This window comes from Triticum dicoccoides, chromosome 6B (genome assembly GCF_002162155.2).
Source record: "Triticum dicoccoides isolate Atlit2015 ecotype Zavitan chromosome 6B, WEW_v2.0, whole genome shotgun sequence".
In the NCBI taxonomy this organism is placed as follows: domain Eukaryota; kingdom Viridiplantae; phylum Streptophyta; class Magnoliopsida; order Poales; family Poaceae; genus Triticum; species Triticum dicoccoides.
Window position 1 is genome coordinate 81,938,806 of NC_041391.1, and position 11,357 is coordinate 81,950,162.

Below are 11,357 nucleotides of genomic sequence, written 5' to 3' on the forward strand. Positions count from 1 at the left end.
CATCCAGAGGTAGCATCGATCGGCTTCAGTTAGCAGAAGTCACTGTTCAAGATATCTTCCAATATTCCGATAAATCGACCGACTTATCGCTTACCCTTGTCTGACCGATAAGATAAATCGGTCGATAAATCAGCCTATATGGAGATAAAATCATCCGATATGCTAATAAACTGGCTGATTTATCCCTTATCATGGGTCGACCGATAAGTTCCCGATAAGTGATATCCCCAACATTGGCAGCAGTAGCGAAGGAATCGCTCGATCGCTCAGGTTTAGTAACGCGTAGCCTGTAGTCCAATCACGCGGGTTCAGTTAGGTGACGCCTCGCTCGGGTTCAGTTAGAGCCCAAAGCCTCGCACCCACGCACGTACGGTACAAGAGAAACGTGCATCGCTCGGCCCCCGACCACCCACCGTAACCGGGAACTCTTCGATATTTTCCTCGCCCTTGCTTCTACCACGGTTTTTTCCATCATGGATGGCCCAACGAATGTCATGCAGCTGCGTCTCCGGCCCTCCCAGGACGAAAAGCCCATTTTCTGTCATGATTTTCTGTCATAGAAGTAGGAGCCCACCACATCTATGATGATACCAGGTTTTGTCACAATTATCGTCATAGAAGTGTCATAAGTATGACAGAATTTTTTTTCGTTCGGCCCAAAATGTCACGGATGTGTCTTTTTTTCGTAGTGGCACTTTGAGGGATAATCATATGATCCAACTATGCTAGCATTGTTGAGAGGTTGCATTAGCGAAAGTACGGACCCTAGGCCTCATTTTTAAGCATTGCAACACCGTTTTTGTGCCCGTTTACTATTTGCTACCTTACTGTTTTTATTTATTCAGATTATAAAAATATATTTTTACCATCCATATTACACTTTTATCACCATCTCTTCGCCAAACTAGTGCACCTATACAATTTGCCATTGTATTGGGTGTCTTGGGGACACAACTGCCGAGAAGTCCTAATGTGTTCACATGTAATCTAGTCGTCACACTGGTCCGGGTGTTTGGAGCGCAGAACGTTCTTGTGTTCATCGACATAAGGGGTCACCAAGGTAGAATTCTATAGAACTGTGTAGTGTGCATGAGACCAAGAATGCCCGTCCCTACATATTATTGAGGCCCCTCTTAGCGTGCCTTGCCAACTCAGTCACCCCTCATACCGCGATTGAGGAAGACCTATTTCTTAAGGTCAGAAATGAAGTCAACACAAAACCCAATGACATCCTCTGTTTGATGGACCATGGAGATGCTTCCTTCTGGCCTAGCACGGTTACGGACATATTTCTTTAGGACTCCCATGAACCTCTCAAAGGGGAACATATTGTGTAGAAATACAGGGCCCAGAATGACAATCTCGTCGACTAGATGAACTAGGACATGCGTCATGATATTGAAGAAGGATGGTGGGAACACCAGCTCGAAACTGACAAGACATTGCGCCACATCACTCCTTAACCTTGGTAGGATTTCTGGATCAATCACCTCCTGAGAGATTGCATTGAGGAATGAACATAGCTTCACAATGGCCAATCGAACGTTTTCTGGTAGAAGCCCCCTCAATGCAACCGGAAGCAGTTGTGTCATAATCACATGGCAGTCATGAGACTTTAGGTTCTGGAACTTTTTCTCTGCCATATTTATTATTCCCTTTATATTCGACGAGTAGCCAGATGAGACCTTCATACTGAGCAGGCATTCAAAGAAGATTTCCTTCTCTTCTTTGGTAAGTGCGTAGCTGGCAGGACCTTCATACTGCTTTGGAGGCATGCCGCCTTTTTCGTGGAAACGTTGCAGGTCCTCCCGTGCCTCCTCAAGCACATAGTTGTCACCCCTGAGACGTGTTTGCAACCAACTGTCGAAAGTCCCGATGTGTTCACATGTAATCCATTCATCACACTGATCCGGGTGTTTGGAGCGCAGAACGTTCTTGTGTTCATAGACATACGGGGTCACCAAGGTAGAATTATGTAGAACTGTGTAGTGTGCTTGAGACCAAGAATGCCCGTCCCAACATATTATTGAGTCCCCTCCTAGCGTGCCTTTTCCACTCAGTCTCCCCTCATACCGCGATTGAGGAAGACCTATCTTCTTAAGGTCGGGAATGAAGTCAACACAAAACCCAATGACATCCTCTGTTTGATGGCCCATGGAGATGCTTCCTTCTGGCCTAGCACGGTTACGGATATATTTCTTTAGGACTCCCATGAACCTCTCAAAGGGGAACATATTGTGTAGAAATGCAGGGCCCAGAATGACAATCTCGTCGACTAGATGAACTAGGACGTCTGTCATGATATTGAAGAAGGATGGTGGGAACTCTAGCTCGAAACTGACAAGACATTACGCCACATCACTCCTTAACATTGGTAGCATTTTTGGATCGATCACCTTTTGAGAGATTGCATTGAGGAATGAACATAGCTTCACAATGGCTAATTGAACGTTTTCCGGTAGAAGCCCCCTCAATGCAACTGGAAGCAGTTGCTTCATAATCATGTGACAGTCATGAGACTAGGTTCTGGAACTTTTTCTCTGCCATATTTATTATTCCCTTTATGTTCGATGAGAAGCCAAACGGGACCTTCATACTGAGCAGGCATTCAAAAAAGATTTCCTTCTCTTCTTTGGTAAGAGCGTAGCTGGCAGGACCTTCATACTACTTTGGAGGCATGCCGTCTTTTTCATGCAAACATTGCAGGCCCTCCCGTGCCTCTGATGTATCTTTTGTCTTCCCATACACGCCCAAGAAGCCTAGCAGGTTCACGCAAAGGTTCTTCGTCACGTGCATCAAGTCGATTGAAGAGCGGACCTCTAGGTCTTTCCAATAGGGTAGGTCCCAAAATATAGATTTTTTCTTCCACATGGGTGCGCGTCCCTCAGCGTTATTCGGGACAGATAGTCCGATAGGACCCTTTCCGAAGATTACTTTTAAATCATTGACCATAGCAAGTATGTGATCACCGGTACGCATGGCAGGCTTCTTCCGGTGATCTGCCTCACCTTTGAAATGCTTGCCTTTCTTTCGACATTGATGGTTGGTCGGAAGAAATCGACGTTGCCCCGGGTACACATTCTTCCTGCATTTTTCCAGGTATATACTTTCGGTGTCATTTAAACAATGTGTGCATGTATGGTATCCCTTGTTTGTCTGTCCTGAAAGGTTACTGAGAGCAGGCCAACCATTGATGGTTACAAACAGCAATGCATGCAGGTCAAATTCCTCCTGTTTGTGCTCATCCCACACACGTACACCGTTTCCAATCCATAGCTGTAAAAGTTCTTCAACTAATGGCCTTAGGTACACATCAATGTCGTTGCCGGGTTGCTTAGGGCCTTGGATGAGAACTGGCATCATAATGAACTTCCGCTTCATGCACAGCCAAGGAGGAAGGTTATAGATACATAGAGTCACGAGCCAGGTGATGTGATTGCTGCTCTGCTCCCCAAAAGGATTAATGTTATCCACGCTTAAACCAAACCATACATTCCTTGCGTCACCTGCAAACTCCTCCCAGTACTTTCTCTCAATTTTTCTTCACTGCGACCCGTCAGCGGGTGCTCCCAACTTCCCGTCTTTCTTACAGTCCTCTCTGTGCCATCGCATCAACTTGGCATGCTCTTTGTTTCTAAACAGCGTTTCAACCGTGGTATTATAGGAGCATACCACATCACCTTGGCAGGAACCCTCTTCCTGGGGCACTCGCCATCAACATCACCAGGGTCATCTCGTCTGATCTTATACCGCAATGCACCGCATACTGGGCATGCGTTCAAATCCTCGTACGCACCGCGGTAGAGGATGCAGTCATTAGTGCATGCATGTATCTTCTGCACCTCCAATCCTAGAGGGCATATGACCTTCTTTGATGCATATGTACTATCGGGCAATTCGTTATCCTTTGGAAGCTTCTTCTTCAATATTTTCAGTAGCTTCTCAAATCCTTTGTCAGGCACACCATTCTCTGCCTTCCACTGCAGCAATTCCAGTATGGTACCAAGCTTTGTGTTGCCATCTTTGCAATTGGGGTACAACCCCTTTTTGTGATCCTCTAACATGCCGTCGAACTTCAGCTTCTCCTTTTCACTTTCGCACTGTCTCTTTGCATCAACAATGACCCGGTGAAGATCATCATCGGGCACATCATCTGGTTCCTCTTGATCTTCAGCTCCCCCCGTTGCAGTATCTTCGGCTTCCCCCGTTGCAGCATCACCCTATTCAGGGGCACATAGTTGTCATCATCTTCTTATTCTTTGATGTCTTCCATCATAACCCCTCTTTTTCCATGCTTGGTCCAAACATTATAGTGTGGCATGAAACCCTTATAAAGAAGGTGGGTGTGAAGGGTTTTCGAGTCAGAGTAAGACCTCGTATTCTCACATATAGGGCATGGAAAACATATAAAACCATTCTACTTGTTTGCCTCAGCCACTGCGAGAAAATTATTCATGCCCTTAATGTACTCGGAGGTGCGTCTGTTACCGTACATCCATTGTCGGTTCATCTCTGCACACATCATGAATAGATAAGTGACCAAATTAATAAAAATTCATCATCACATTAAACCCAAAGTACATACATAGTTCTCATTGAACAACATTTAGCTCTCCACATCATCTAATTAAACCATACATTGAAACTATGTAAAACATATTTCAATGCAACAACAAATGCGATCATAACTGCAACCAAGGTAACAATTGATCCAACGGCATAATGATACCAAGCCTCAGTATGAATGGCATATTTTCTAATCTTTCTAATCTTCAAGCGCGTTGCATCCATCTTGATCTTGTGATCATCGATGACATCTGCAACATGCAACTACAATATTATTTTCTCCTCCTCAATTTTTTTCAATTTTTCCTTCAAGTAATTGTTTTCTTCTTCAACTAAATTTAACCTCTCGACAATAGGGCCGGTTGGAATTTCCGGTTCACATACCTCCTAGATAAAAAAATCTATGTCACGATTGCTCGGCATAATTGTCATAAACACTAAATGAAACTAATAGTTATAAAAGAAAATATATGTACCACATCTGAATCATAGACAGGACGAGGACCGACGGAGGCGGATACCAAAACCATCGCACTATATAATAACAAACAATACCAAGTAAGAAAACTACACAAGTATCTATCTAAATCATACAAAGTAAGAACTTTTTCTTTTAGAAAGAAGATAAGATCAAGAGGCTCACCACGATGGTGCAGGCGACAAGATCAGCGCGGCGATCAACGGCGGTGAGGACGGGGACGGGACAGGACGGACCGCCAAACCTAGACAAATCTCGAGGAAAATGGAGTTTGGACAAGGAGCTTCGAGAGGAGAAAGCTTAAGTGTGGCTCGGGCATTTCATCGAACACCTCATTTGCATAGGAGGTGAGCTAGAGCACAACACACCTCTCACAAAAAAACATAGCACTCCACTGCTCCGCTTGCGGGCAAGGGATATATATAGGCATATCATTGGTCCCGGTTCGTGGTTGTAACTGGGACTAAAGGACACCCTTTGGTCCCGGTTCAAGCAACCAACCGGGACCAATGGTGGTGGGCCAGGAGCGAGACACATTGGTCCCGATTCGAGCCTCGAACCGGGACCAAAGGTGCCAGATAAATCGGGACCAATGCCCAACGATGGCCCGACCGCCCCTCTGGCCTCACGAACCGGACCTATGCCTCCATGGGTCCTGGTTCTTGGCTGAACCGGGACTAATGGACTGGCCCGGCCTGAACCAAAGCTCTGTTTTCTACTAGTGGATGTTGTCAAGGCCACCTGATGAAGACACAACCTTCTAGCTGCCGCTAATTTAGCCCGATCTTTCACGATGCAACAAAGTCGATACAACTCCGGGAATAACAATCCCAACCGCTTTATTCTACTCATTCTGCTTTCTTCTATCACCGGAAAGATACACAAGCTTTGCGTATTCTCGAAAAAAATCACGCGTGTACGCGTAACCTGAAGTTAGGGGAACAATAATTAGAAGCAATCCCTCGATACATGAGGAACCTCAAGCCGAAATAGAAACCAGCATGCAATCTCTTGATGACAACAAACCTCACACCACAGCACGACAATCCTTGATAGCTCGAGAACCTTCTCACAATAACTTGGATAGAATATGAAAACAGACGATGTCCAGAGGTCACGTCTTGTTTACATGACTTGCAAGCAAAGCTTCGATTATTGTCTAAATATTTAAAACATAATATACCCTCAAAGACAAGACTTACATGGGACTAGGGTCCAAAACAAACTTACCTCTAACTTAATGACTATCTGAAAACTGGCACAAACTATCATCATATTGTTTTGATGATGACGACTCGGTCACCGCGGATCGCCGGCTGTGAGCATACAGTAGGAAAGCACATGGAATCAGCTTTCCAAGCTGTATTTACTTTTCTTTTTTTAGAAGGAGGATGACGGCATCTCGGAGATGCATGTAGCCACTTTATTAATTATACACAAAGACATTATAAGTAATACATCAATATGTCTGAAGCCGTCATCTTGGCAACATCTGTCGCTATTCTTGTCCATTGATGAAGGGGTGCAGAAAGTGTGAGTCAAATACCCAAACCTCTCACCTAGCCTAACATCTAAAGTATACCTAGCCAAACCTCGGGCCGGGCCTAGCCAAGCCCGACACAAAAAACTCAGGCCCGAGCCCGGCCCGGCCCGGTCATCGGGCCTGTGTTTCTGGGCCTGAGCACGTAAAAGCCCGTCGGGCTTCAGGCCGGCCCAGCCCGACCTTCAGAAAATGGCAAAAACGACGGGCCCGGGCCCGGCCCGGCCCGGCCTTCAGGCTCAAAAACTAGGCCCGAGCCCGGCCCGGGAGCAGCGTCGGGCCGGGCCGGGTCGGGCTTTTTCGGGCCGGGCTTCCCATGGCCAGGACTAATCTAAAGCCAGAGGCCCCGACCAAGCCACATGCCGGGTCTAGGGCACAAACCGGTCTGACGCATTCTCATAGGTTGTCGCCGCTGTCTTCCATCAATCCATCTTCAGAACAGGTACTGACGCATCGACCTTGCTCAGCCTGCCGTCGACGCCCCCAACAGCGCTAAATAGCGCCTCCTCCCTACGCGCATTTATCATCACGCATCCATCGCTGAGACTTTGATGCACCTCGCCACCGAGACTCCACGACGTCGATGCGTCACAGGGAATGCTGCTCCACCGCAGATGTCGTTCACTGGTCCCTCGAGCCTATGCACACCTGCAAGAATGACGCCCTCAAGAGGGGTACGACACCTGAACACCGCTGTCATCCGATCGACTGATCTAAGGTTTCCCCCGGAGGTAGCGGATAGGGGTCTAGAGCTTCTCCATGACTACCTTGAAGAAGGGCACGACGCAGAGAAACGCCGTCATCGCCAACCTTCAACATGCCAAGAGTAGGGTTTTCACCCGGATCCGCTCGAGGACCCCGCATCTAGCATCGTGTGCACGGGGCCACCAACGATCACCCTCGCCACGCATGGAACAGGCCACACCGGCCAGATCAGATCTGACCGGAGACCAAGCCCACCATGCTGCTGCCGCAGTTCCAAGGTCAGATCTGATTTGACCCGTCGACGCCGCGGGCATGCAGCCAACGTACAACGGGTCGCCCCGCCGCTGCCGTGAGCCACACCTGCCCGATGCCATCGTCTGGCAAGACCGTCCTGCACCGGCCCTCCAGAGGTGCGAAGAACAGGGCCCCGTCGCTGCCCACCGTGAGGGGCTTTGCCCCGACGGCCCCCGCCAGCGGCGAGGATGGGGGAAGGTGGTGAGGAGGCGAGGGGAACAAGATAGGCGTTGCCCGAGTCGCCCGGGGTGCGGGGGGGGACGCGGGGGCCTCTTTCTATGGCAAAGGTTCCAAGCTCTATTTACTTGCTTTATTTGAAACACGTTTCTGCACCTGTTTTAATTTTGGACCGTCTGTCAGTGAATCCGCCCTCTCTCCTGAAAAGCGTTGTCCTCACTCTTATTCATGTTTTGGCTTGCCACACCGCAACCTGCCTCTTGGCTAGCTTGACTTGCCTGCTGCACTTGCTGCTTCCTTCCTTCTTCAAATGAGCTTGGATTTTGGCGCCGCTTCCTTCTTCCACCATGTTGAGCACTCTATGTACACGTACAGTACTCTTATCTCGTTCATCTCATCAGGGTAACATGAATATACATGTGCTGGGTTTGGATGATTTTGTGCTTGCATGACATGGTGAGCTCGTGCAGAGTTGTCTGAACCCAACTGAAGAAATCGACGCCAGCTGATATGCGACGATCAACCAACAATGTTTTGCCTTCTCACGTGTGAATTGCAAAAAACCACCACATTTTAAGTTTACATCCGGATTTGCCACCACATTCCTTGGGCGCCCCAAAAATCTACCAGCTTCCTTGCTAATTTTCTCAATAAACACTAATGATCAATTTTGAACGATTTAATCCAATTTCTGACAGAAAGGGCCTGCATGTAAGCGCTGACATGGCATAAAACGGTCAACACCATTTGTTGACTGTTAAGTTAGACATGGGCCCACCAGCCATCAGCAGAACTAACAAAAGGGTCCCTGAAAAATTGCAAAAATCACCCTAGAAACAAAATTAGATTACAATGGACCCCTTGCAGGGAGGTTGTTGTGCTCTGAACACTGTTACCGTCGGAGGGGAGATAGGCGTGGACAGAGGGGCTCGGAAAGCCAACTCCCGCGGTCACGCCGGCGGCCTCGGGCGAGGAAGGCAGCCACAGGAAAGGCTTCCCTGGTTGCGGCGGCCCAGGCCAGGAGCTCGGCGGCCGCAGCACGCGCGATTGCTCCTTGGCGGGCACCCAAGCCTCGACCAGGAACCGCAGCGCCCTTGCACGCTGAAGATCTCAGAGCTGGGTATCGGCTCGCCGCATGCCGGAGAGGAGGACAGACCTCGTCGGGGCAGGGAAGGGGCTGCATTGCGGGATCCAGTATATGGCTGGGCAGATCTCACCGGCGTCGGGAGGGAGAAGACGTGGCAGGGCATGGGAGGAAAGGTGGTTGGGCGGCACTGGCGATCTCGTCGAGATGCACGGGCAGCTCCAGAAAGGTGGAGTGCGTGGGATCGTGGGGAAGGAGGGGTTCCTGACCATGGGCCTTCCGTCTAATTTAACAGTCAACCATGTTTTTCTTTTACTTTTAGAGCCACGTCAGTGCTTACAGGCGGGTCCTTTCTGTCAAAAATTCGATTAAATCAACCCAAATCGATCATTAGTGTTCATTGAGAAAATTAACAAGAAAACTGGTAGATTTTTGGGACGCCCAAGAAATGAGTGGCAAATTCAGATGTGAACTTAAAATGTGGTGATTTTTTGCAATTCACTTCACGTGTGATACCATTAGTGAACCCTTCCTATTATGAAGGAAACGTCTTGTGCCATGTCGTTAGAGGTGCACAAGAACTAAACATAGCCACACGTGATCATGTGGTAAGCGATCTAAACAATTCAAAAAAAAAAGCCTAAACATAGAGAGAGGTTTTTTTTAACAGGAAACAAACAGATTTTGTGTATGTCGCGGACAGACCTACACGGCTACACTTTGACCTGGACTTCTTCACCACCGGCTCTTTTGGCAGGCTTGCCGGCACACACAGCTTCAAGAGAATGTGGATAATGACCCCATAGCACAACAACTTGCAACACAGAAACAGATTCTCTAATGGTACAACAACTAGGGACAGGCGGACACACCGTCGAGCTCTAGGCCCATGAGCAGCAGGACATCATCGATCACGGCGTGCAGACCCCACAGCAGAGGCAACTGGTGTTGCGGCAACATGAACCGGAACAAAGACGCTTCTTTCAGTCACCACATTCCAAAGTAAAAGAAACGACAGCAGTGCCAGAAACCAGGCATCTTTCAGTCACGGCATCCCAAGGTAAAAGAGAAGGAAAGTAGTACCAGGCAGTTGCAGTTCCAGTTCAACATTCAACATTCATTATCAACGGCCAGATAAAAGCTCAACATGGCATAATAGATGCGGATTAGCAAATTACGCGGTCAAATTCCTAAAATTCCGCCGCACAGTTCTCCGGTGCGCGCTACGTAGTACGAAGAGGGAGCACACCACAGGAACACCCCAACAAGCCATTTGCATCTCAAACACACGGAACGAAAGAACCTACGCCCAACCCAACCCATCTCTGGATCTCTTGATAATACCTGCGGAGCAATAATCAGCGTTATTGGTCAAACAAGGCTGTGCTGTTCCTTATATCTCACAATACTTGTATGATTCAAACACTAAACATTAACTTCAACGTCGTGGAAACTGGGCCGAAAGCTCAAAAGTCTTAATTAATAATCACTACTTCCTCCAGCTCTCAATTGATCAAGGCTAAATTTGACTATGCAAGTGCTCCACCCATAGCAGGTTTTATTGCCTTCACTCAATAGGGAATATTTATTTGGATGTAACTGCTCCTTATTCTCCAATTATGACTGCCATATATAGCAGATTACAATACGTATGTTTATGTTTAACTAATAAAGAGTCAAGAATAGCAGATTCCATATCCATTTGGAGGTTATAGGGATTGGTAAATTCCTAAAGCTCTAAGTGGAGTATCTTTTGGCTTGGTATGAAGGATGGCAGATTCATAACAGTCATCACAAAGGCTGTAAAGATCATCTTTTATGATCGTACAGCATCTCTTGATGAACAACCCACTAAAGTTGTCAAGGCCAGGGGAATTTGCTTGACCACATTATCAACCTCCAATTCAGAGGAGGGGGTGGAGAGGTAGCCAAAGACCATCAACCTGTTGCCAAGCTCAGAAAAATCAAATAACAAGTGGGGGTTGGCCACGACAGATACTCTGTCACCAAACGTTCTCGAGATGATAGCAGCTTTGACTTCATCATCATCAGTTGAGGAGCCTCCGTTCCTAAATATTTGTCTTTTTAAAGATTTCAAATGGACAACCATATACGGATGTATATAGACATATCTTAGAGTGTAGATTCACTCATTTTGCTCCGTATGTAGTCACTTGTTGAAATCTCTAGAAAGGCAAATATTTAGGAACGGAGGGAGTATGTAATTCAATTACAAACAGAGGGTGACAAACTACAATGTGAATATTACTATTTAAAAAATTATACTTGTAATGTTAGGAATATGCAACTTGTATTCCCATGAGGCCATAGGCCGTATATATACATGTACATGTGTAGGAAATATGCAGGAAACCCCTTATACCACTGGCGGAGCTATGCGTATGGCTGGGGCTGTGGCCCCCCCAAGCCTGGGATCTTCTGTGAAGAATTTTTTTTGTGATGGCATAGTTTGGGAAAAATAGGGAGTTTTGCCTCTTCATAAACCCATATCC

General features: G+C 47.2%; 1 protein-coding gene across 1 annotated transcript in view; it reads right to left on the bottom strand.

Moving 5' to 3' along the window:
* Window positions 1-9,940: 9,940 nt before the first annotated feature.
* Window positions 9,941-11,357, bottom strand: part of LOC119326444 — a 15,937-nt gene continuing 14,520 nt past the window's right edge. The window contains exon 3 of the mRNA XM_037600087.1: window positions 9,941-10,188. The gene's annotated coding sequence lies outside the window, so the exon portion shown is untranslated. The remainder of the gene's footprint in view (window positions 10,189-11,357) is intronic.